This window comes from Cyrtonyx montezumae, unplaced genomic scaffold, assembly GCF_038088225.1.
Source record: "Cyrtonyx montezumae isolate F1298 unplaced genomic scaffold, pur_monq_1.0 scaffold_3, whole genome shotgun sequence".
Classification (NCBI taxonomy): Eukaryota; Metazoa; Chordata; class Aves; order Galliformes; family Odontophoridae; genus Cyrtonyx; species Cyrtonyx montezumae.
The window spans coordinates 31,631,492-31,658,421 of record NW_027072034.1 but is presented as its reverse complement, the minus strand read 5'-3'; the positions used below and the strand labels follow the sequence as shown (position 1 = coordinate 31,658,421).

At 41.6% G+C, this 26,930-nt stretch overlaps 1 protein-coding gene across 4 annotated transcripts in view; it reads right to left on the bottom strand.

Moving 5' to 3' along the window:
* FHL2 (four and a half LIM domains 2) overlaps positions 1–22,512 on the bottom strand; it is a 39,670-nt gene extending 17,158 nt beyond the window's left edge. The window contains exon 1 of one of the 4 annotated variants that reach the window (XM_065741101.1): positions 22,407–22,512. The gene's annotated coding sequence lies outside the window, so the exon portion shown is untranslated. Of the gene's footprint in view, positions 1–8,290; positions 8,551–22,406 lie in introns of those variants that run through there. The other 3 variants (XM_065741103.1, XM_065741102.1, XM_065741100.1) reach the window with 3 other exon arrangements.
* Positions 22,513–26,930: the final 4,418 nt, after the last annotated feature.

Sequence of the window (26,930 nt, the reverse complement as noted above, 5' to 3'; positions counted from 1 at the left end):
CCAGAGGTCAGGGAAGTTAAGACAAAAAAGGAAAACTTCCAAGATCTGCATTTTGGTTTTGGTCACATGACTCCCTCGTTGGCTTTAGCACTGGTTTCAGACCCAGTATCCCTTCAAGTTAGGCATTTGGGTCTATGTGGTTTCCTTCAGAAAGCAATTCAGAGAGAAACATCCCAAGCTCCATGCTGTTTAGATCGGAGTCTTGGGCTCGATCTCAAGATCCACTATACAATATTCTGAAGATATTTGTCAGTTGTATTCTTCTCTGGAGAGAAGTAATTAAATGTAAAGTAATCAGAAGGCATATCTACTAAATAGTAGAGGGAAAGTTAAACAAATCACTGCCATCTTACAAACAAATGTGAAATCCCACCAAGCATGCTTATGCCTATCAATGCACGTGGTCATTTACACTGCCTGTCACAAAGTTCCTGTCATATATAAGTCGCACTGAGCTTAGTGTAGTTTTTATACACTGCTTTAGGCTGCAAGATCAAACAAATGCTCTCACAGTTGTGGATGGGCACAAACTGGTGCTCAGCCTCCTTGCCATTGATTAATTCCTTTCTCTTGCGCTGGTGCTTGTTGTCTGTAAAGTGCTGTGGGCCAGAGGCCTACCTTTATTATGCATCAGTGGTACAAAGAGGTCTTTAGATTTTATGGCAGTTGCTATTTTATACTTAGGATATTCCAGATTGCTCTCAACGTTATCATAGGGTAGAAAATGATTTTTCTGTCATATAGTTTCCCTCCTACAACATTAGGCATAACAAGTACATCTCCAAAAGGAAAACAGCTTTCTACTGCATGCCCAGAAGAGATTTCCAATTTATGCCAAATGTTAGCACTACCCAGATTGTGCCTCCCAGGCAGTAAAAACTGGCATGAAAAGTACCAAAAATTAACTAGTAGGCTGACTTAAATGCTCTGTTTCTATATTCTTCTTTCCCTTTCTGCTCCTTCAGGCTCATTTTCCTAGAAGCTGTAGTTAAAGGCTTATTAAGGAATCATAGAGTCATTAAGGTTGAAAAAGACCACTAAGATCATCTATTCCAACCATCTCATCACCATGCCCGTGTGGTGTTCTCTCATCCCCTGACATCATTTGCTGTTGGGGTGTTGGGGAAAGAGACTACTTTCCCAGACTTTGTCTTATTTTTCTGTCTGTGCTTTCAAACCTAATAAGAGATGCTCTTGTTTGAACTGCCTAAAACAGTGCAGGAGTTGTTTAGTTTATTTAGTGAAGTGAGGCTGATCTCTTATAATGGTATTTGGAGACACTGAATTAAGCACCTGTAGATATTGAAGGAGGATTTGCTAGTCAGCCATCTATGGCTTCACCTGTGCCTTCAGAGCTGGAAGTTCTTTAGCCACCCATGCAGGAAATAAAAAGCCTTTGGAGATGCCCATCTTGTTCCAACATGTACACACATTTCTCCCACCTGACTTTTATTTTTTTCCCCCGAGAGTTCTGGAGTATTTTTGATCTGTTTATTTTCCTTTCCCTGCAAAAGGAAGATTTGTGTCTGGCAACTCCAGAGACATAAGCCATGCAGGTTCAGAGCATTTGGAAACAATTTATGTTAATGTTCCAAAAGCTAAAATGCAAAGATTATTATATCCTTTGCAACTATTAACTAGCACTTCAAATGCTGGATTTCTGGATAGTGGTGGTGGTTATTTTTCTCTTCTTAGCAGCTTAAGCCATGTTCTTTATCTACCATCTTGATACAGTAACTGCAAGCCTCTCCTCTAAGAGCTAATCATTTTACAAAACCAGGTCATAATGTTATACCAAGGGAGAGGAGGAGTTTTTTTTTTTCTTTTTAATTTACTGCAGGAAGAAATGAAATTATGATTTAGCAAGGGGAATCCACCTGAATTTGAACAAAGGGAACCTGAGTGCTTGGAGCTCTAGCTGGCCCCAGGGCAGGGGCTGCCTCCTTGAGTTGTTTGCATTCCGGACCCTTCCAGCATCAGGCTTCTGTCCCCAGAGAGACAAGCCAGAAAATGCAGAACAGCCAAGCATCTCTCAATGGGCAACCAAGGGACATTTGTTACCTAAGCTCCTGAAAGCTAAGCCAAATATTGAGACACAAGTGATACAAAAAGACAGGATGTGCTCTTCTCCAGCCATAGACTCTCTGTTTCTGCCACAGGCTGCTGAATTAGCACTCACTGAAGTGCATCTCATTATCAAAGAGAAGAAGAAGGATATAATTTACAAAAGTGTTGAGACACTGAAGCTTTTTACTATGACTGCTGCTCATACCATCATGTAGGAAAGTTGGGATTGTTTAGTCTGGAGATGGGGACGCTCAGAGGAAACCTTATCACTCTCTACGAAGACCTGAAAGGAGGTGGTGGTGAGATGAGGATCAGTCTCTTCTCCCAGGTAACACTGATAGGGTGAGAAGGAATGGCCTCAAGCTGCCCCAGGGAGGCTCAGATTGGATATTAGGAAGCATCTCTTCTTCAAATGAGTGGCAAGGCATTGGCACAGGCTGTGCAGGGAGGTGGTGGAATCACCGTTCCTGGAGGTTTGCAAGAAAAGGATAGATATGGTATTTAGGAGCATGGTTAGTGGGCATGGTGGTGATGGTTTGATGATTGGACTAGATGATCTTAGTGTTTTTTTTCCAACCTTAATGATTCTTTGATTCTATGATTCTCTGTTCTGGTCCCTGAAAAGGGGAGACATGATTACTGTAGGGAATGAGTTGCTGGGTATTGTTGCATCCCATGATCTGGGATAGCTTATGCTAAGCTTGTAAATGAGGCAGGGATGCCCAGACAGATCTGGCTGCAGATTTTCTTTCTCTTGTTGTTCTTAAGCTGAGGAGAAAGTGGAAACATCTTTCTCTTGCTGTGTAAGAGAAATCCTTGTAAGCCCAACAGTAGAATTTGACATCCTGTCTTCTAGAAATCAAAGCTTCATAATATTATATCATTGCTGTTCCCAATCAGCCCTGTTAACAGTGTCTACACTGCTTTACCAGTGTCAAAATCAAGGTTAATATATTAGAAGTATCCGATCACAGATTCACTGCTTCTGAAATTTTTAAGCTCAGTAGGTATTTGTAGATCTCCTAGAAGCTCCTTGCAAAAGCAGGGAAAACTTAACTTGATATTTGAACACAATAGCAAAATAAATAAAAAATACACATATATATTACAAATCCCACCCAGGTCATTCTGTATCCATGCTACATTTAAAAATATATTTTTAAAATGTTCCATTTATAACAGAATTTTCAAAGTTAGCTTAAAACGTTCTTCGGAGTCATGGTTAGGTTATTCCAGTGACTCAACTTCCCTTGTAAATGGGACACTTATTTTATCTATGGTATCACATTCCAGTGCCTCTTTATAAGTAATTTAGAGCAATTTTCTGAGCAGACAGACCACGTTAACATGTAGATAATCAAAGCACGCCTGATTCCTGTCTGGATCACAATCAGTCTATCATAAATGGGAAACTCTGCTATTTAAGATAATTATCTTCTTAACAGTACTAGAGGACAGAAAATGTTCCTTGAGTGGGAAACTTCCCAGTATGGCTCCCTAATGTAATCCTGTTGACAGTGGTGGAGAAGGAAGACTCCAGCTGAGGTTTCTGTGTGGTTTGTTGTGTTTGGCATTCAGTAAGGATCAGCTCCAGCTTAGAGCCATTCATGCAGTTGTAGAGTGAGCACCAGCACTGGTAACTTCAGATGGCACTGAAGAAATGAGCACTGATACACCGAACATGTACTACATTCAATTTACAGTGATTAGCTGGTGTTGACGTTGAAGTGAGCAGAGGATGTAAATCATTCCTTCATACATATCATTTACAAAAAGAATCTACTTAAATGACACAGAGGATGACTCTAAAATCCACCACAGCAAGGAAGAGTGCAGCTCAAGAGGAAAAGCTTGCCTTTATGTTCTATTTCAAAGTCTTTTTAACTGCTCTCTGCTTTCTTTCTCTTGTGGGATAAACAAAGGCTTACTCAAAAGAGAGACCATATACCTGGCATAACTTAAGCACAGAAATTTGTATTTCTAGTAAGAGTATGTAAGCAGATAAGTGATAGCATATGATAGCATATGATTAATAAATTAATAAAGTGATAGCATATGATTAATAAATCCTACTGTTATCTAATAAACCTACTATTATCTAAATAAGATTAATAAAACCTACTGGCTCTACTCTACAACAGTAATGTTTAATTACGTGACTGCAAGACTTCAACAGAGGCATATTTTTCCAGAAAAGGATTGCTTATTGACAAGAAAACTACTAATCCCAGGAAAATCTGTCCCTAAGATAAAAACTTCCGATAAGTGTATTGTGCTGCCATGCAGTGAAATTTCTGAGTTTTTCTACACTTGTGAAATCCTGTACAATACCATCTAGGACACAAAAATAGAACACTGTCTCAAATATTCAATGTTTGCTTCCTTTTACAAAGGACAGAAACAACACTGGAAGGATCTTATGGAGGAAGAATGCTTTGTTATTTGTCCTGGCCTCTAGCAAAACAGCTCTGGCTTTCTCTCTGGCTCTGTGTACAGAAGCAAGACCACAGAGCCCTTTCTGTCTGATAACTGGCACATGTGGAGACTGGGAGGATCTGTTAATACATGTCTTTCAGCCGCTGTGCAAAACTACTGTAGCAGCGAATGCCTTGGCGCTGAAGCATCCATGCTTCTCTGTGAAGCTTCTGAGCCTTTGGCTTTCCAAAATGTAACAAAAAAGCTGTAAGTCTTAGTGGTGCCCATTCAGCTGGGCACATGTTGGAAAAATAGGTGGATTACTGCTGAGCAAAATCAGTTGTGCCCAATTTGTTGACTGGAGTTTGGCTCAACGCAGTGAGCAGAGATGAGCTGTTAATGTTGAATCAAAGTGTCTGTGGTGCACGAGACATAGAAGCAAGCACAGAAGGACAAAGGGAGCCCGGAGACAAGGAGGCAGGTGATCCTTTTGTGGGCACAATCCTTTCTAACTGGAGAAGGAAGATGTTGGGTGGACCATGGAGAGATGTACTGCATAGCATGGAGGAGGAATTCAGCAGTGGTAGGATCCCAGACTGAAGATACTTTTGGAGGTAATTGGACAAGAATCCTACAAAGCAGGTGAAGGATTCATCCCAGAATTGCTTTAAAGCAGTCACAAAACAGGGCTAGGGAAATGCTTACAGATATATATATATCTATTATGCAACTCCTTGCTTTTCTTATGCAAGATGAAGAGCGGTGGGTTTTGAACTCTGTGCCTGTGTTTGCCAAGCGTCTATCTCTACTTCCGGCCATCAAATATGGGACCCTCAAGATTGCTGTTCTGATGCTGATACATTTACAACTTCAAAGTTGAAAATTTGCCTTGAAAAGGGGAGATGAATATATATATCTTATATCAGTGTTACACTCGCTTGAGTTCCTCTTAACTCTGTATTACTGTGTATACAGTAAATATTTAATTATGGTTAATTAATTTAACTGCTTAATACTGGCCAATATAATGGAGACAGGTATGTAAAAAGGACAAAAAATGAAGACTGCAACTTTTTCACCTGACATAAGCATTATGGCGTTCAGCCTTAAAAGAAGCCTCTAGTATTTACTAATCAATTATGTATATGCCCATTCCCTGGAATTGTTAAAGTCCAGGCTGACTGGGGCTTTGGGCAGCCTGGTCTCCTGAAAGGTGTCTCTGTGTGTCTCTGTCTATGACAGAGGGTTGGAACTTGAGGTCCCTTCCAACACAAACTGTCCTATGATTCTATGATTCTTTCTCTATATAGCTAATTAATATTGTTTAAATGTTAGTGCTTCATTGGCTTATCCAAGATTTATTTCCAGGAAACCTGTCATTACTCTGCCATTTCACACCCTCACCTTGGGGAGAATCTGCATCACAAATAGGTGCATATATGAATGAAGCATTAAAATTGCATGATTAAAATTAATCTAAAAATGCAAATCACGAGATCCCTAATCTCTGAAGCAGAACCCAAATGAGAGAAGGTGATTGTCTACAACACCACAATATCCAGAATCTCTTTGAAGATGCTCAGGATTCATTTATCTATCAGAAAAATATGAATGAGCCTCAGACCTGCAGTGTACTGGCCAGCAGTGGCAGGCATACATTCAGTTTTCAGCCTGATCTCAAAGTCACCACTTCCTCTGGCTGATAGCATTAACATTTGTCCATTTCCTCCTTAAGCTCTGAATGTTCAGTACCCTGTAAGGCAAGGAGGCGAGGATGACAACAGATAAGACATTGCTTGTCTCTCAAGCTTGGAACTCAGTATCCTGAAGAGCTGAGCCACTGGAAGTGCTGGTGTCTATATGGATAGGAAAGATGTGATTTTAGGGAAAGGGACAACTTTATGTAGTTATCATAGTATCATGGAATCACAGAATACCCAGAGTTGCAAGGGACAAATAAAGATCGAGTCCAACTCCCGTCTACACATGAGACCACCCAAAAATCTGACTGTATGTCTAGGCTCCTACATTCTTTATAGGGAGGGCCATGTGGGGCCCCATGGGGCCTCTGCTACATGTATATTATCTTCATGCATGTTAGAAACTGGACCTTATCTGTATCAGAGTACAGACTGAAGACTAGATTGCCATTTCATGGTCTTCATGGCAGAACGGTGAGAACCAGAAGGAAGTAAATTCTTCCCCAAGTCTTTTGTTGTCTTGGGCTCTCCTAAGTTTTCTCAAAATACCTCACATGCTGGGGCATCTCCCAGCCTCAGTCAAACAAGTCAGTAGAAAATATCACCTGCGCCTCACAAGCAACTTTCACAAACACATTTTCTCAGCAGTAGCAGTTTTTTGACCTTCCAGCTACCTCACTCACCCTTATCCATGTGCTTGTTTGGAAGCCAAAGGATAGCTCAAAACATCCCTATCTATGCTATAGCTAGTGTAAAATACATATCTGTTGGTGCTCTGGCCAGATTTTGGACATGGTGGTGCTGCTATGATAGTGCTTAGAACTGAGTTTTCAATAGATACAGCACCTCATATATATGTGTATACATATATATGTATATATATACTTTTTTTTATTAAAAAAATCCCAAAATATTTCCTATAATATGCATGTGCTTTGTTAGAGCAGCCTTTAGGGTCCACCCTTTCACAGTTGAATGTATAGATGCAGAAAAAAAATCAAAAATTTTTGTTTTTCTGCCTTTCAAATCCAAATGCCTGAAACAATTGTTTTCAGTTTACCTGAAAATGTCTGGCTGACAGGAGGCACGGAATACTTAAGGCAGAAAGTAGGGAGATCCGTAAACGTATGAAGAGATGAAAATAGGGCTCATAACAGAAGCTGCAACCTTAGCTAGAGAATACCCTCACATTGGACCCAACGATCAATCAGCAATCGCAGTTAATACACCTCTAGATGGGTGTCAGGGGAGTAACAACAGCAGCTGGTGTGTAGATCTTACAAGGTTTGCTTTCTTGTGCTGTACACAGCGAAGTTACAGCATGCAGATATCAAACGGTCTAAACAAAAGCCATATCCCTTTGGAGAAGTCAGAAGTTTAGAACAGCCACTAAAGCAGACAATGAAAGTTAGTATTTCCTTTATTATGTACGCAGAGAAATCCATGTGAGACGGCATAGCAAGCACCCGAGTTATCGGAGCTACACATGCATGCACAAAGAGAGAAGCGTGAAAGGAAGGGATTCAGAGCTATTAATTGGGATTTGCATTCTAATTTATTCTCACTGTGCACAAAGAATAAATATGATGCTGATGGCTCCCGTTTCCCCTGCACACAATCTGCCCACAGCGTTTGCCTGAGAGCAGGAGAGGCTACCTTTGTTTCATATGCTTCTGCTCTTGCTACAGTGCTAAAACCATCCTTTGTTGTGCTGGGAAGCAGGAGATGTGCAGAAGTATAAGAAATCCAGAGCCTGGCTTCTGCTTGTTCTGACCTCCCGGGTGGATTACACACACAGTACAATACGGTCATTAAAAACAGTTACACGTGAAATGACCCGGTGCCTCATCAGCTCGCTATATGTCACCGTAAGAACTGACAAGCAGCAGTAATTGCTCTGATGAGGAATTTGCCTTTTCCTCCTCTTCACAGCCCTGGCTGTGTGCTGAGGAGGAAGGGGACCTGCGGTCTCTCTACTCGCATCCTTACCCAACAACCCGCTGGGTACCACACATCCCTCTCCATCTCCCTGCACCCTTTGTTTAAAGTGGCACCTCCTAAGGCACAGTCCGTGGGGAGTGAGGGGAGTAAAAGAGATATTTACTTACAGAGCAGTGGCGGGCAGCTATTGTCACCTCCTGGACCAGGGGCAGTGGGTCACATCCATTAACAGCTGTGCCACGAGCACACTGGCCTGCTTGCTGAGGTGCAGCCAGCCGAGGCTCTCTCCTGCCTGCTGAGAGCAGCTCTTCTCATTTCAGCTCTGCAGGCAGCGTGGTGTGGAAACAGCCTGCTGCCTTCCCCAGCCCAGCGAAACCCCTCGGTATCATTTTACCATATAAGGAGACAAAAGCATCGGAGTCACTCATTCTTGCAGGCTCTCTGCAGCTGGCACCCGGCACTTGCTCTCTTCCAAGGGTGTCAATACTTCTTCCTCCTAAACATCTTGGCTTTGTTGGCCACCTTCCTAAATAATCCTCCCCCCACCTCTTCCAGCCTTTGTTTCTTTAAACCCTTGATGCTTATTAATAACACAACTCTGCTAAAGCCGAGGGATCTTGCTTTATGGAAGGGCAGGGTTTGCAAAGCTGAGTGTTCGTGTGACTCTTCACCTGGCTGAGAGAATAAAAGCATCTAGTTATGGCTGATCACTTGGCTGCTTTGCCTCTGTGAGAGTGCCTGGTCCAGAGAAGAGTGAAAAAAGCTGTCTCTCCCTTGGTGGAGAGGTGCATATGTTTACGAGGAGCAAGTCTGCAGGCTTATCTTTATGAGTACTCAGAGCCCCTTGTTTCACCCCATCCCTCTTTCTTTCTGAGTCTTCCCGTAGTGAGAAGGGGGAAGGAAAAGCATGTGAAATTAAAGAAGGCAAAAAGCCCCTTGTGCAGGAGTGAGCCAAGGGAGTAGATTGCCTCATCACATGCTTGGGACCCAGCAGAGAGCCCCGCCAGTGGGCACGCTCTGAGGGTTTGACATTAATCCTCCTATAACCAGAAGTGAATTTTTCTGCTACAGAATCCAATTTCATTTATCAGCCATTCTAGCAGGAAGCACATTCTGTTAATCAGAACAGTGAGGGTCCTGGAAACTTCCTAAAGGGAAGAATTCAGATCAGAACCAGTGGAGGTGCCTGCTTTCTGCCACTGGAGGGTTAGAGTGGGAAGGCAATTCAAGAGAACACCTGACCCATGCCTGATCAGGAAAAGGCCATTCCTAGTTCTTCTCTGCAGATATCAGGTATTCTGATGTCCACAGGTCTGTCTGATGCTGGGGCCCTTATAATCGCATTTTCAAAGCACAGGCATTTTGTCCTAGAGGACCAACCACGGATGTATAGGACCGTGGAGTTTGGTTCCATGGTAATAAAAGCTCATTTAAATCAAAGCTGCTGCACTCCCCAGCTATGTGTTGCTGGCTACTCCCTTGCATTGGCACTGGCAGATGAATTAAACTAGAGAGTGAGCAATTTCTAGTGAGCCCTTAAGTTCCCATGAAGCTGCACACCTGTCTTGGGATGGCTGTTGACTGGTTGTCCACTCCTCTTGCTGGCTTATCTGATGCCCTTGGACAAGATATTGCATCTTTCTGGCCTTTAGTTTCCCCATCTGTGAATATAGGGCTCAGGAAAGCCACAGTCTTATACGAGTTGTTGCAAAATATACAAAGGATTGGTTAATGCAGAATAACAATAATAATTTAATCTAGAAGAAATAAAGGTTATTATTTCACAAAGACAACACTAAGTGTTACTTTCAAACTTGAACTACACTTCTTAGCTCAGCTCTCATTTAGAAGCCCGTGAAGTGTGTAAAGAACTAAAGGAGGCCCTGGAGGTGATTAGATTTGGACTATTCAAGTCATTTATTTCCAGGCCTCTCTAAAATAAATTAAATATGCTGAATATGCTATTTGATTTTTTCTATTTCCATCATATTCCCTTCCCTATCTGTCCATTGATAGCCAAGGCAGCAGTTCTGCCAAAGATTTCTTGATGTGAGCTGCTGGAACACACTACAGTGTTTTCCCCCAGTTACAAAGTTAAAAATACACACTGGGTCTAGCTGAAATTGATTAGCAATAACTGTTGCAGGACAAAGGTTGACTTTGGGAAAATTATTTTTTTTGTCAGGTTTATCCAAAAATCCCTTTGTCCCTGAAGGCAGAAGAACCTCTGCTGATTTATAACCCAGATTTGTACCTGTGGGGTTGTGGATTCACTACTGTATTGGTCCTAAGGCTCAGCATCAAGCCTGCATGGAGCTGCAAAGGAAAGAGGAAGAGTTATCAGGCAGCTCCTTTCCTCATCCCATGATGTGGTGAGTGCACTCCACCAAACACGACTCTTCTTTAGGGTTGAAATGTATATATCTATTTACATGGGTTGATAGTGATAGGACAAGGAGGAATGGTTTTAAACTAAGGCGGAAAATTTAGGTTAGATGTTAGGAGGAAGTTTTTCACTCAGAGGGTGGAACAGGTTGCCCAGAGAGGTTGTGGATGCCCCATCCCTGGAGGCATTCAAGGCAAGGCTGGATGTGGCTCTGTGCAGCCTGCTCTAGTGGTTGGTGCCTCTGCCCACGGCAGGGGGGTTGAAACTGGATGATCTTTGAGGTCCTTTTCAATCCAGGCCACTCTATGATTCTATGATACATTACTGTGTAATTCTGTGACTCAGAAATGTAACCTATGGCTTATGTTGCATTTATGAAGCAGAAATTTTTTTGTTCTTCAGTGGTCTGTGTGCCTTAAGAGGTTTAAATGTGATATGGAGGAGGCCATACCTCACATATAGAAAATGAGATGGGGAAAATATCATTCACATACTGGGACTTTCCAATGGTTTCACTAATCCTTAAGAAATCTCTCTTTAGCTACTAGGCTGATGCCTCAGTAACTACCACATCAGCACTTATCTCTTTTTCTGGCTGAAAAGATTGAACAAACAAAAATAGTGGAAAAAGATGGCTGAACGTGGAATATTTCTATTTCCCCCAACTTGAGTCATAGAGAAACTTAAGGTCTCTGAGGGAGCAGGGAAGGTGGAAAACAGCACCTTAAAGTTTAAAAATAGCTCAGCTACTGACTGATTCCTTCCATCACAATTTTATCCTGGAAATAGTTATGTTACTTTATCAAAGTTCAACAAGTCCCTTTCTGATGCTGGAACCCATGTAGTACAAGCTTCCATTGGATAGGAGAAGCTGCATTTAGAACTGCTGTTTCTAGCATTACTGCTTAGGAAGTAATGTAGGTTCATGTAGATGTTGGATTTTAGTTCATTAAACTTGAAATAACAACCAGCCAATATTTAAATAACCGCTAGGCAATATTAAATCTTTTTGAAATTTCCTTCTGATAGGATATTCTCAGATATGCCATTTTCTTGAAGTGTGTGAATATGCAAATGGTAAAAGGTTTGTTTTTAGTCTATATTTTACCTCCCCATTCAGTCTTCCAGTCTTAAGTCTTCTTTCAATATTCTGATTTTTTTTTTCTTTTCCCTTTGATAACTAGAGTCTCAAGCAGAGAAGGAGACTCCACCACCTCTGCGCAGCCTGTGCCAGTGCTCCATCACCCTCAGTGTGAAAAAGATCCAACACACATTTGTGTGGAACTTCCTATGCTTCAATTTGTGGCCATTTCCTCTCATCCTATCACCACACGCTGCTGAGAAGAGTCCAGTCTTGTCTCTTTGCCTTCCCTTCCTTAGATATTTATAGATGTGGATCAGATCCCCTCTGAGTCTTTCTTTTCGCAAGGCTGAACACAACCAGGTCTCTCAACCTTTCCTCATAAGGGAGGTGTTCCACACCCTTTATCACCTTTGCAGCTCTTCGCTGGACTTTTTCAGGACATCTCTGGGGTAAATAACTCCCAAGGATGGTACTTCACAAAGAAATAGTATAGAAGATGGTATATTTTGGGTAGTTCTATATAAGCAGTATACAAATAATACAGAAGAGAGGATGGCTCACCTTCAGGATGACAAGGCTTGCAGGGGACTCCATGTGGGAGAGATCTCCAAAAAGAGATCCTTCCCTGGTGGTGGTCAGCCCTTAAATGGGGTTTGGGAGAGGTGGAGCCAGGCTCTACCCCTTCCAATCACACAGGTATATCACCTTCACCTGTGGACCCATGGCTGACTTGGTGCTCACCGCAGGTGACCAATCAGTGGTTCAGACTGCGATTCAGCATTTCCCATAAAACATCCCAATCTTTTTTGTACTGGGGAGCCCAGAAATGGACACAGTGTTCCAGGTGAGGCCTTACCAGTGCAGAGTAGAGGGGAGGTTCACCTCCCTTGACCTGCTGGCCACGCTTTTTTTAATGCACCCCAAGATACCGTTGGCTTCTCGGCCATCAGAGCACACTGCTGGCTCATGGCCAGCCTGTCATCCACCAGAATAAGGATGTTTAGCCTAAGCCAGTGCGAAAACTTGGTATTTTAGAAACTCCAAACTAATCTAGAAAATAACTATTTTCAGTGTTTTCTTTCTTAACGTATTTGAATATTTTCTGCTAACAGTTTTAACAATTTTCTACAGTGAATTTGGAGTAAGATGTCATGGCTCAGTAACATTGAAGTGCTTCTGTTTTTGCATAGAAGACATTATCTTCAGAAGGAAAACGTGCAGTTATTCATATTGCATCATGTTATATGTCTGTCACTAGACAGGTCCTTTTCTAGACAAGCAGCCTCGTCAGAAGAGACATCCTGCATCCTCACAGTTTAAAAGCCCATAAAAACCACTTTAGGATAATGGAAGTCCATTGAGCAAGTCTCCAAAACACAGATGTCTGCACTGTGCAGACCAGCCATCCTGGAGAACCATCGTCAGGCTGCTGGCCAAGTGAAGGAGAAACCATTAAGAGTGGTATCAAGGTAGTGGAAGGTAGCAATTCTTGTTGTGGAATTGAGTTCTTTCCTTCCCTGCTTCCTCCACTGGTGTTTCTTCTTCTTTCCTCCTTTTACTGAACAGATGATGGCTCTACTTCCAAGGAAAACACAATGAAACTTCTTGGTTTCTGCCATCCTCACAGCTCCTTGGTGTCTAAGCATTCCCTAAGCCCCTCCACTCTGTTTTTCCATGACCAGCAGGGACAGAGAGCCCTGTTTCACACATTTGAAAGTGCCACGGGATCAAGAGACTAGAGCTTCTGCCAGGAGTTGAGTAGTCCTTAGAGAAAGAGTGTTAATAAAACAATCTTAAAAATGTGGAAGATAGAGCATTTCTTCTCTGCTTTGTTGCTCAAAATTATTTTCTCTGTATGTTGTAGAGGTGTCCAGGTGACAGTGCAGAGCCCTATGTGGAGAAACTTGCACTTCTTTTCTTTCCCTGGATTCAGCTTGATTTCCATGCATGGCCCTGCTTACGACAGATGGGAAGAGGCTTTTGGGTTTTCTACCCCTGCAGATGGAACCAGAGCTCTCAATTTACTACAGAGCTCACACTAATTGCTGGTCTTCTGAACTGGCAAGTGCTAACACTTAATTAAGGCTTTATTCATTTTGGTAAAATCATGATTTACAGTTCCCTGTTTCAGACATGAAACAAGCACACTGTGATTGTTCCAAAAGCCTAATCACTCTGTATTTGAATGCATAAGAGACATACAGTTCTGTACAAAATAGCTCACATACCTAGGCACTTCCCTCAGTGAGCTGAGGGAAATGTGCTCTAATGGTGTGCTCTCACTGAGCTCTAATGTTTTTAGGCAAAATCCCCTTTCCAGAATCCTCCTCCACTCACTGCTTCACTACCCATGGCTTCTCCTCCAAAACATTAGTTCTCAGAGGATATTTTCAGCCTTCATCCCTGACATCTGTTATGACCCTTTAGAGAGAGACAATAACAACATTTGTAGCTGCCACTTCCTTTTTGATAGGCAAGGTGAGTCTTCTGAGCAACTTCTGAGCAAATTGAGATTCATAAAACGGAGTGGTTGGCAGGCACCTGGAGAACCACCAAACTCATTCCCATGGCACGATCAACAACATCTAACTCATTCCTGGCAGATCTTTGTTTAAGCTGCCCCTAAAGTTAAAGGTTGGGACTCCATAACCTCTAATGTCTAATGTAGTAAGTATTGGCAATCTAGCACAGATATAAAAAGGAAGAAATGTCATTCAGACTATAGTTTGAAGTCTAACTAGAATGCTTGTGAAGCATAACTGGTGTCAGACAAAACAGGTAAGTCGTACATATTCAGATCATACCATAGCCATATGGAAATTGCTGAACAGAAGAATTCCTACAACTCATTATCCCATCCTATTGGTCTAAGAATTGTCTTGGGAAGAAATTAAGAATAGCTTGTAGTGATATCTCCTCTTAGTACTCTGCCAGCTTCCCACAACATTTGGGCCAGGGGTTTCTCAACCGGAGTGCAATATCTGTACTGAATATCACTTCCACTAACTTGCCTAATTACCTACCTATCCCATGAAAAATTCAGTATTCACAGTTTACTGTAACAGGTAGCTCTACTCTATGTTGTTGAAGAAAAACCTCCCTGCATTTATTTTGAACATATTACCCATTAGCTTCATTTGTTGCTTCCTAGATCTTACATTTGGGGAACTAATCTTACATCTGGGCAACAGATCTTTACTCACACTTTACAGGCTACTCATGTCTTTATTCATCTTTATCATACCTCCTCTCAGCCAATTCTCTCCTAGACTGGAGAGTCTACTCTGTATGAAATCTACTTCCAGTGTTTTATTATCCTTCCCCCAACTATTTCCAATATGGCAATTTGCTTTCTTGGATTAAATGGCAGAACATTAACGTTCAAATTGCTTTTTGGCTACTTTTGACCAATAAGCAATTATTTTTGTAGATCTATGTAACTCCCAACTTTCCCACTCAAGTAGTCAGCTCAGAACCATTGCTTTGTAGATAAAGTTGTGGGTTTTTTTTGTTTTGTTTTGTTTTGTTTTTCTTTTTTTCCTCACAGCACTGTTTTATGCACATCTGCTTTCAGTTTAAGACATTACTGCCATCTGTTCCATAAGATGCTCAGTCTTGAATTCCACTAGAATTCCACTACTGATCTCCCTTTACCGCAGAAGTTACCGATTCATCTTTCAATCAACTTAATGAAATCTATGCAAAGATCTTCCCTCTTATTCCATGACTACTTATATGTTTTTAAGGGCATTTGGTGAGAGCCCCTCTTGAATATGTGGAAAAGCACAAATAAGAAGATAGTCAGTCAAAGATCTCCTTTATCTGCATGGTTCTTGTCATCTTGCAGGAATTCAGTGGCTTTGTAAAGCTTGACTTCTCTTTATAAAGCTGTACTGAATTTCTCCCAGTGTGTTGTATTTACCTTTCTCTCTATCCTGATGATCAGTTTCTACTAAACTTGCTGTATTTACCTGGATCTAATTTTCCCAATTTCTCTTGGAATCATTTTTAAAAACTGGCATTGCATTAACTACTTTCAGGTGCTCATATCTAAGGCTATTTTAAATAAGAGGACATGCAGTATACTCATTTCAGCTGTTTCATTACTGGGTCCCTTTAGATGTCTTGGTGAAGACCATCTGGTTCTAACATTTTCTTTCTATACATTTTGTTTATTTGCTCCATTCCTCTTCTATAGACAGTTGAGCTTGAAATAAATCCTCTGATGATACCCATATGGAAGTATTCTGCTGCAGGAAGCTCTCCAAAGCCAAAAGATATCATTTATTTTATTCTGTTGCAGCTTTCTCTTTCCTGAGGTCTCCTTTTATGTTCTGCTTATCTATTTGTCCTGTCATCCTCCATGACATGCAACTTGCCTTGAGTTCAAAAGGAGCATACAGTTGCAAATCACTTCCCAGATTATTTCAGAATCATAGTATTTTGATGTAAGTAGAATGAGTTGCCCTCTTTGATTTGGGTATGACTAGGGATACTTTGTTTTCCAGATAGATTCTTCTGTATGGCAACAGTTATTGTACTGCTCAACACCAGTTGCACATTCTCCACTCGTTCAGAGAGGGTGAGATATGTAGGCTCAGACATATATTACAATTCAAAATATGAGCTTAGGTTGTACAATTTGAAGTGGAGCCCTTGCTGTTGATTGTTGTAGGCCTGTGCTTACTTTGAACCCTATAAGTGCTCAGGCTCTTTAAATAAAAGAATTAAAGCAATCACTTGGTTGCTGAAGTGAATTTCACATCTAACACCTCATGCAGAACTGAAAAAAAAAAAATTCCCCACTTCCAGTCTGACAGATAGACGGTCTATGTTTGTCCCTGACAAGTTTGAATTCACAAGGTTTTCTGGCGGACTTACTTTCTTAATGTGAATGAAATTCAAATATTCTGGGTAAGATGAAATAAAGGATGGATGAACAAACTGTTCCTGCATTCTGAAACCTTCTGCCTGTACTAGTGACAGGGAGATGACCCATCCACCACCCTGTTGCTCTTCCTACCTGCATCCATATCAGTAGACCTTGCTGGGCCAAAGGTGATAGAAAATAGACAGTCCAAAATGAGAAACGTCAGTGTCCTAGCTGACCAACAGACGGTGGTACCATAGTCACACTGGTGTTTTGGGAAGGTCAGTAAAAATAGTCAGGAATGCAAGTATAATTAAGCATCAGTCAAGAAAGCCCCGGTCATCATGCAAAACCTAAACACTCAAGATTTCTTGATGTTTCCATCATAATCTGTAATTTTTCAGAGACTTTCAACTTTGAACACATAGGTTCATTGGACTGAAAATATTTCAGTTGTCACTACAAATTTTCAAACAGATTTGTGTCTTTTTCTCACTGAAGATAATTGAGCTAGTGAAACTGATGATCTAGAAAGCCATCACAACTCAATCTCTGGTTCTCTGTTTCTTAGCTCTTTCATAACTCTTTGTTCCTGAGTAAACGTTTTCACACTTCTTTGTTTTGAGAGGCAGGGTCATTTCTGTGGACTATTGCACTCCACTAAAGTCCTACTGAGCTAGAACAAAATAGTAACAAAATATTTCCACTTCTTACACTAGTTGCATTATTGACTCCACCAGACAAGCTTTCCTATGCTCAAGGTCTCACTTCACTCTCTGGAAACGTATTTTCAGGAGTTCTTACAGTATCAGGATAGCCATGATTCATCTCATGACTCCCCAGTGTCCAAGAATGCATCTGTTTACAAGGAGACCAATACAAAAAATGAGAAGTACAAAGGAGAAATATGAGAAGTAAGACTAACATCGACCTAACTACAAAGAATCTAAGTAACTAAAGCACCTTGGGCTATATAGGTAGAAAAGGGGAGAGATGTTGTAGAGTACTCAGGGACTTGCGATAACACTGTCTACTCCTTGATAAAGAAAATACTCTGTATAACTCATGCAAATAGTTTATGGTAGTATACATTTAACCTAATTTTAACTGACCAAATGCTAGCAAACAACATGAGCCATCCTGATCCCACTGTAGTGGATATGGAAAGAGAGCCATCCACAAGAGTTGGTTCATTAGACACTTACTGAAGGTGAAATGAACTGCCTTGTAGATGTGATTTTTTTTTCCCAATTGATTCTAGAGTGAACTTAGATGACTAGCTCAGACACTTGACCTTCGGTAGCCAAAGACTGCCATATCCAAGACTGGAATTCACACACTTGAATTCCAACACTGAATTTCCCCATACTTAGTTGAGCAGAGTTGGACACAACATGGAAATGTTCAAGATCAGGTTGAATGGAGGCTTGGGCAATCTGATCTAATGCTTGATCTAGTAGGTGGCAAGCCTGTCCATGGCAGGGGGGTTGGGACTAGATGTTATTTGAAGTCCCTTCCAACCTAAACCATTCTATGATTGGATATTCTATGAGCACTGCTCATGCTGGCTTGAGAATTTTTATTCAGCTGAAAGGAAGAAAAAATCTCTCTCCAAGACATAAATCTTGCAGCCTTAGGACACTGCAGCCCTGAGTCGGGTCTCACAGCCTGTTGATCCTTACCACACTAATCTGCTCCTGGACCTGGCCCTTTCTTTTCACTTCTAAATTAGGGAAAGATGCTACTTTTCTTATCTAAAAGAATGTTGTGAGAAAAAATAAACTGTAAAGCAACTTGATATTATGGAAAGCAAACCAAACGAGTACCCAGCACAGAAATTGTTAGTCCTGAGTTCATCCAAACTCCTGACCTGAAGTTTAAACACAGAATTTGAAAACTACCACAAGTAGGAATTACTCTGACAGCTTCCTATCTTTTATAATTCTACACCAGGTGTGCCGTGACAGTGTTACCACCTCTTTCTTGTTGTATTTTAAATAGTGTAGGAGTCATCCAAGTAGCATGCTGCCTTCTGTGCCTGCATTTCCAAATGCTACCAGCACTGGGGCTGTGAGGAGTGTTGCACTGAGACTGTGAATGTATTTCCTGCATAGGAAATTAGGATACTCAGTATTTTAAAAATGGGATGAGTGACAGAATAATGAGCTTCTGTGTGGTGGTATCTAAGGACGGTAGGTATCCTTGTTTTCTTATGATAATCTCCATGCAGACAGGGCTTTGCTTCTCTAGCCACAGACTACCAAAAAGAGATGCAGCTACCTATTTTCCTTCAATAGAAGGTATGTAAATTTCTAGCAAGTTTTCAGTGAAAATCTGTTAAGCTTAACAGAATAGAAAGCTCACTGGCTTTATTTCCTGTGTGTTTGAAACAATTTCTGTTCACACATCTTTACTTATTCTACTCTTTTTTTACAGAGTTTTTCCCTCATGTTTTGTGTGATACAAAAATTTCACTGAGATAGTAGGAAAAATTAACCATAAAAGAAAACTTGTATAAGTGACTTCATGTAACATACCACTGAAAGTATAAAGCAGAATAGATGAGAAGTATCTTTTCAACTAGCTCCTTCGGTTTCACTGCTTCTCAGAGGCATTTGTAATGGTGGCCAGTAAATCAGCAGAAACATTTTGAGAAGTTGACGGATCCCTTTAAAATGTGTACTGCGAGTGTTCCTTCCATGTTTGTGTCAGAATGAGCTGAGCAAAACCAGGCAGGATTGCTCAAATGACTTTCAGAAAAATGAGGACTCCATGTAATATGACCTATGTTTCTCTGAGCTAATCAGCGCTAGATGATGAACATTGTTGAAACTGTCTGACATTTGTCGGTGTGAAACTGTACTCACTGAGACATAAAGTCAGAGATAAAATATTGAAGCCAGTAATAATTCATCTAACTGAAAAACAACAGTGTCTGGAGCATTCAGACTGCCTATGCTCCAGTTAGACAATACACAGATATGGAACTAGGAAAACTTGTAAGAAAAAATGTGAAAACCATTTGCTGATACAAATCTACACAAATTCAGTGCTATAAAAATTAGAAAGAAAAGAAGAAAATCTGAGACTTAAAAAAAATGGTGAAGGTTTCTGAGAAAATTCCCATTGCTTTCAGTGGTGTGAGGATTTCACTCCCAAGTCTGTATTTACATTCTCTTTCTTCTCTAGCTTTCTTCCTTGTAAAAATGGCCCTTTATATTTTCTGTATTAAGGAAGTGTTTGAATGAGTCTACCCACTCCCAGCTTGTTGCCAGCTGCAATCAAAAGTCTGCATTGTTCCGATGGTTTGCTGTTTGGAAAGGAGTAAGTAAAGATATTCACCCATTAATCATATATTAAAATGCTAGGTAAGAACAAAGTATTATTGTTGGAAAGACTGCCTTCAGCATGGGTTCACTCTGGGAACTAGCTTTTGGTCTTTTTGTTTTATTTAACTTTTAAATTCAAATCCAGTGAAAAATCTGCACTAGTATGCACGTTCCTGCATTTTTTCAAGCGGAATATCTTCGGCCAAAAAAACAACAACAAACTACATTGATGAATTACTGCACAAGATTGGAATGTTACTTTTTCTTTTTTTTTCTTTTTTTTTTTTCCAAGGGGAAATACTGTCAATATATCAGTGATAATTTAACACTAAGAGTCTATTCCTATTGTTCTAGTCTGAGGCCTGAATGACAGAAAAAGAATTTGAGGACATCAGAAAATTTCAAGCATGGGGGAGGTAGAACTACTCTATTAAAAAAGGATATTTTCATACACAACTTCCTTAGTGCACAACTGACTGCAGAGGCTCATCAGTTGAAGATAACTGCAGGATCTTGTGGAAAAAAACACAGCCAAGGGGAGCAGCGGGTCTGGCAAAGGTAGCTCCCAACATGTACCCACTCAGAGCCAACACTGCGATTGCTGGTTGGAAGTGCTACCTTTGGTCCCCAGCCAATTTACAATTTTCACCAGTCCTCAGGACAAGGCAGATCAGAGCTCTGTATGGAATTGAGCGGAACAGTATGATGGCAAGACTGTAATTCCAGTAGAACGGAGGGATGTGCAGAGGCACCCAGCAGTGGTGTTTGAAGAAGATAAGCCTTCCAAAGCATTCTTGAGGGGGTAGTAAGCCTCTAGATAAGATAGACGTGTGCAGACTATTTGGCATTTATCACTTCTTTTTACTTCTGATGAAATTATGTGCTGTTCTTCACACAAAAGGCTAAGCAAGCTTGTTCTTAAGCTGTCTCAACACAGTCTACACCAACACTCACAGCCTCCTGCCAGAGGAAGCCTGGGGAGCTCATCCAGATGAGACGTGCTAACTGAGAACAAGCACACTGGCAATATATCCTCCTCAGTGGAAGGCAGAAACATGGAAGCAGTCTTATAGGCCACATCTATGTTATGTATCAGAGAAGACCTCAGAGTAGTCCCAGACACTGGAACTCATTGACCACTCTGGCTGGCTGAGCAACATCAGCTTGGGCTCTCCCATATGGGAATAGTTTGGGAGTGAGTCCCATCTGTGTGGCTGTTTGGTGTTTGTTTGGATACAAGGAGCATGTAGTAGCACAGACATGGACTCAGAGCATTACAGGGGGTATGGAATGTACTGCTGTAATGGAGGCAGAGACTGTCCTGAGGCTGGATTCAACTTCTCTAAACTGATGGGCTCAATCAGCACTTGATGTGAATATCCCATATCCCAGCTAAAGTCAGCGGACCTCCAGCAGTTTTGGATCAGCTAACTGCCTACCCTTTTGCATTTTAAATCTTCACTTAGGGATTGAGCTCAATTCCAAGAGCTGTGAAGTGAGATGACTATCATACGAGCCTTAGTTTTGGGTCAACCAGAGTTGATGGGGACCTGAGGTAATGTTGAAACCTATTGAACAATGGTCTCTCAGTATTTTGGAAAAAAAATAAGCCAACTCCTTTCATTTCATTTCCTAACACAACAGACAAACTGTAGTGTAAAATGTGATAGTTTTAGTTCATGGGCTAAAAATAAATATTTATTACCTTTGTATCATTCTTCGTGGTCCTTGGATGAAAGAATATAAAGAGGTTTAAATATCCTTATAAGGATGTTTATATTAAAAATGTGTGCATAAATTCATCCAAACACATATATACATATGCACAAACAATCTTATTTTTCCAAAGAGGTCTTCATTTATCAGCTTCATTTGAAAATTAATACTCTCGGAAGATGAGGTTAAAAGTAATTTAATGTAACAATGACCTGATAATTGGGATTTGGCAGTTATTGCTAATGCTATTTTATAGTCTGGTTCTGAAGAATCTATGCTTTGACACAAAGACATGTTTTAGTGCTTTTCTTTCTTTTCTCTCTTCATACAGCTGCTGTAACCCATATCAAGCAATTGTTTAAACAAGAATTCAACAAGCATTGCCCATAATTTGGCTTTCTTTCCTTGCAGGCTGTTAGGAAACGGTCTCAAAGAGGGAAAAAATAAAATGTTCCTTCTGCCCTCTTTTTCCTCACTTTCATAAAGAAGAAAATGCTGATAGAGAGGAAAAAAAAGAAAACTAATCACAAGCTTTCTGCCTGAAGTCATTCAGTTTCCTATTCAAACCAGGAAAGCATCTATAGTTAGACATGGTTGTATTCCTTGAGAACATGGAAACATGACAGCATATTATTAGTGCAGAAACTAAAGAGCAGCTGCTACTTAGCACCTGGTTCCCAACAGCGGGCTGGAAATACAAAGTCAGACACTCTGTATGTGCCCTGGCAACAAGAAATGAACAAACATCCTAAAACCCCCTCTTCCTGTAAGAAAGAAGCCCTCCCCTTGTGATGTCTGCCCAAAGCCCTGAGAAACTTCCAGCCCCTGTTGCAGAGGGAAGGTAAAAAGGAGAAAAGGGGCCAAAGGATGGTAAAACCCAGACTGGTCACTGTCTTACCTTGCTGCAGCTCGGTGGTGCCTCTGTTTGTGAGTGCACGAAGGATGGGAACAAGCGGAGGGACTTGCAGCTTTATTGCATTAACCACACTATGTATTTAGTAATTAGACAGTTAGACATTTGTACTTCAGATGAGCTATAAATATAATATCTCCAGAGCTCCAGGCACCCAGAGGCGATAAGGACTGCAGCACCTCTGTGCCACTGGCCTTTTAAGGCATCACAGATATAGAAGCACAAGATTCCCAATGGAAAGGGCTACTGTGCTCCTGACCTGCTCCGTTTGAGAGTACTAGATATCAAAATACACTCACCTACTTTCAGAAGCTCCTGCAAGCGTCCCTCAGAGAGCCAGGACTATTGTATGATTTGATATTTTCACTGAGCTATAAGCAACTCTAACTTCTCAAACAGATTATTCCCAGGGCGCTGGGATTAACAGAAATGCCAGCTGCTCTGTGGATTCAACAAACTACGGCTCCCCTTCATCTGTTGGTCTGTCCATCCCAGGGGTGCAGACTCATTGCAGGGTCGTCTGTCCTCTGTCCACTTCATTCTGTCCTGTTTGAACTCAGGGGAAGATAGTGCCAGTGCTGCCACTTCCCAGCAAGAAAAGAACAATGTTAGTGACCACTCTGAGGTCACAAATCAGTGGGTGTGGACCAGGGCCACATAGCTCATGAGCCAGCTTTACCCTCTAGGCCCCCTGCCTGCTGTAAGGAAGATGTGGAGCTTGGTTAGGGGGCAGTCATACATCTAAGGAATGAGAGATTAGAGGTGAAAGAGAGATCTTTTGGCAGACCCTGTGGGCACAGCCCCTTTAGCTACAGAGGAAGAACTTCCCAAGCAAGGCTCAGTGTAGAATCAGGGCTGCAGCCTAGCTCCTTGCCCATACTGGATCCATCTCTGTATTTTGATGTGCTTCTGCAGAGCAAGGTGAAGTACATCTGTGGTCCTTGATCAGAATGTTGTGTTATTTTAAGTTGCATTTTAGGAGAAGAAAAGGTCATCCTCTTTAACAGAGATGGGTGAAGAAAGAACATTGGGCAACCTCTACATGCAGGAAAATGACTCTCCCTTACACGGCAACATATGTCTCAGAAGAAATACTACACTTTTAAACTGGGAATATCTGTTGTTTTTGCTCCTGGCTGAAGCAGGTTTTTCTGCCATCAACCTCTCTATTTGTCTATTACTTCCACAGTCCCAAAGAATGCCCCATTCTCCACATATACTTCTTCTCTTCAAAGTGTTGATAGTTCAGTAGTTTTTAGGAGGTCATGTCACATCCCAGCTCTTGTCTGAACACTTTGTTTGGTCAAGCTGTGGAGACTGAATACTGACACAAAATGCATGCCAGAGGTTTTGACATGACAAATGGATTTATGGTTTGATTCGGAGCCCAGTCAGGTTTTATGGTTTTAACGCCAAACCAATCAGAAGTAGGCATTTGAAGGGTTCATCCTCACATAAAAAAGCTCATAGCAAAATGTCCTCAACTCCTGCCAAGCAACATAATTTGACAGCGCAAGTTCAAGTCTCCTGGAACAGATGACATCTGCCTTTGTCCATATGAAACTTCCCAGTTTCCAAGCACCATGGCCTAGGAGCACTGCCTAGAGACCCAGCTTAGGGAAATATGAGAAATATCCCACTGTTTCTTGATGAAAATATTGTTCACTCAAGAGTTAGCAGCCTTTTGCCACATGTTCCTGTAGCTACTGTGTAAACAGTCCCTTCTCATTTCCCAGAACAATAAACAGTTATGAAAAGCTGTATAATCAGCAAAAATGCGGTAGTTAGGACATATGTTTGGACAGCTCTGGACAGCCTCAGGCTTTTCATGTTAGCCAAATTTTTTGTTTGTATGATTCAAAGATCTGGGCCATTTTGTAAGAATACCTAATAGAAAAGACAGTGGTCCTCAGTCCCCTCTATACAGGGTGCGGGTGACATTGTTTAATGTTCAGGTGTCAGCCTGTTGACAGAGAGCATTTGTATCTGGTGTAAACATCAAGAACCTGGGGACAATATTAGGGTGAATATGCCCCCCTGACAGATCCTTCTCTGGACACACTCCAGAGCCTCAATGTCTTTTCTGTTGCAAGTGGCCCAAAACTGAACACAGCACTCAAGGTGCGACCACACCAGTGCTGCGTACAGAAGGATGATCACCTCCCTGCTTCTGCTGGCTATACTACTTCTGAAGTGAATAGCAGCACTCTATTTAAACTGTTTTGTTTGAGGCATTACTTTACTCTTTGGTGATGCAGACTGTGAGGCAGCCGCTCTGTGACCCCTTCGCCATCTACATGGATCAGCAGCACCAGAGCCAGATTCACTGCCCACAGGGCTGAAGGAAGGACACGGAACAAGAATTTCAGCTGATCCTCCGTTCTGAGGCAAGGGAAGGTGACTGTTCTGTTTTCTATGCCTTTTGAATGCAAAGGCAATGCTGCAAGCTTTAAAGCACTGCCACTATGGGAACTTCATCAAGGTCCTGTAATCCAGTCATTACCGGATTACATTACCGGGGTTAGAAGCTCTATCAGTGATCCTCACCATGAGGACTTGTTCTGCTATTCTTTGCAAATCACAGGAGATGCCAGCCCCTGGGCAGCCAAGAAGGATGTAAATCTTCAGCACAGCTTTAACATGAAGATCTCAGCAGTTTGTCCCGGTACTGCCTTTTCTACAGGATGATCTCTGCTGACAGATATCCATGGGAATCTGACTTTGCTGTTCTGACATTTGTGTTCATAGCAGGTAGCGCAGGGATTAAAAATGTGTTACGATGCCACTGAGCCTTTAATCTAATTTGGGGGATTTGTAGATAGGTGCATATGATATTGACTGCCAGAGACTTAACAGCAGAGCCAGAGTAGAAGAGGGAGCCTGCAGAGAAGTTGCCAAGTAGTCAATATTTTGCAAACACGTGTGGTGAGGAAGATGGGATTAGCATTTGTTATAAGGAATGGGGGATTCAGATGTGCTATTGAGGCATCAGCCTGTTTGCTTGTTCTCTTCCTTTTCACTTAGAGGTCATCTCTGCTCCTCTTCCAAATGAGACATTTTTGCACATGTGCAATGGAGACCTGCATATGAGCTCCAGAAAACAGATGAGATGTTCTCATAGGAAGCAGCCCTGTGTGAATGATTTCCAAGGGTCTAGCTTCTGCCTCACTTCCCCTTCCACTCTGAGTTTTGAGAAGAGGTTTAAGAGGATGTTATCACTGCAAAGCTAAGTGCAGGATGAAATGCTTGGAGCCCTGTGACTTCTTGTTTTCCATGCCCACTGGCAGCAGCAGATCAATTCACTCACTATTTGCCATCCAAAGCTGACATCTTGTGCCAAGGTGGTTATATGTGCGCTTTCAGTTTGCTGGAGGTGCCTATCTATGCAGAGGGAGGTAGATAGCTCGCAGCAAGCATCTAACTTCTGATGACTACAGCTTTGGGAAATGCCTTGCATGCAGTGTGAGATGTCTTTCCTGTAGTGTGACAAAAAAATACCTGTGCTGGGACAGTTATAGGCTAGCCCACACAATTTTATTGCTTCCAGCCAAATAATTCTTGCTTGAGAACAGATATTTCCGAGAATGCTCTACTGAATTTCCACAGGTTTTGACCTGGGGACTGCCTGAGACTGAAGCAAACTGTATTTAATGACCTTGATAATTTGTTTATTATTTTCCATGAATTTATTGAGCTGATTGAGCTTGGGTTGTTTAACACCTACCATGCCTAGTCAGTACAGCTCACATTCCTCCAAGGTCAATGATTAGATGAGCCTTAACATGAAAATCCAGACACCCAGCTCCTCTAAATCCAAACTTTTCTTATAAAGCATTTGGAACTTTGTCCCTTCTGTATCCCCTTCCCCACTCACACCAAGATGGACTGATTCCTCCTTAGTCTACACTGCTGCCTTCCTGCCCCTCTGTAATGACCCTGTTTGAGGCTTACACTTTGTACATCTGGTGACAACTGCCCTGAGTAAAGGGAGGACAGGACTGTGCCTCTTTAGACTGAGGGAGCTCTAGATGTATTTTCAGAGTACAAACAAGGTTGGAAAATCGGGAATAATTTCCTCTTTACTCCTCCATTTATCTGCTCAGTAAATGTTGCATCTCACAAAAGGCCACTGCTCTTCGCAGCTGTTTCATGGCCCCCACGTCTGCCCTTTCCCATTTTGGCTGAAATACTTGTTCACTCTGCTCTAGCTGCTGTTTTTGGATCACGCTAAGACTTCTTCAGTCCAAAGCTAAATCTACCCTCATAAGCCACCAACCTAAGTCCTAATAAATCTCAGCAGGTTTCACTTAACTACAGGCAGAGACATGACTATTTGTGGGTGGCAGGAACAAAATGATCCAAGGGATTGCCTGAGTTCAGAGCAGATGGGGCAAGCAGTCCCACTAACACTGAATTTCCATGCCCTATTTACAAACTCACCAGCATGTCTGAATTAACATCTTTATCACCCTGCGCCTCACTCTGCTGGTGAGTACAAGTACACATGCA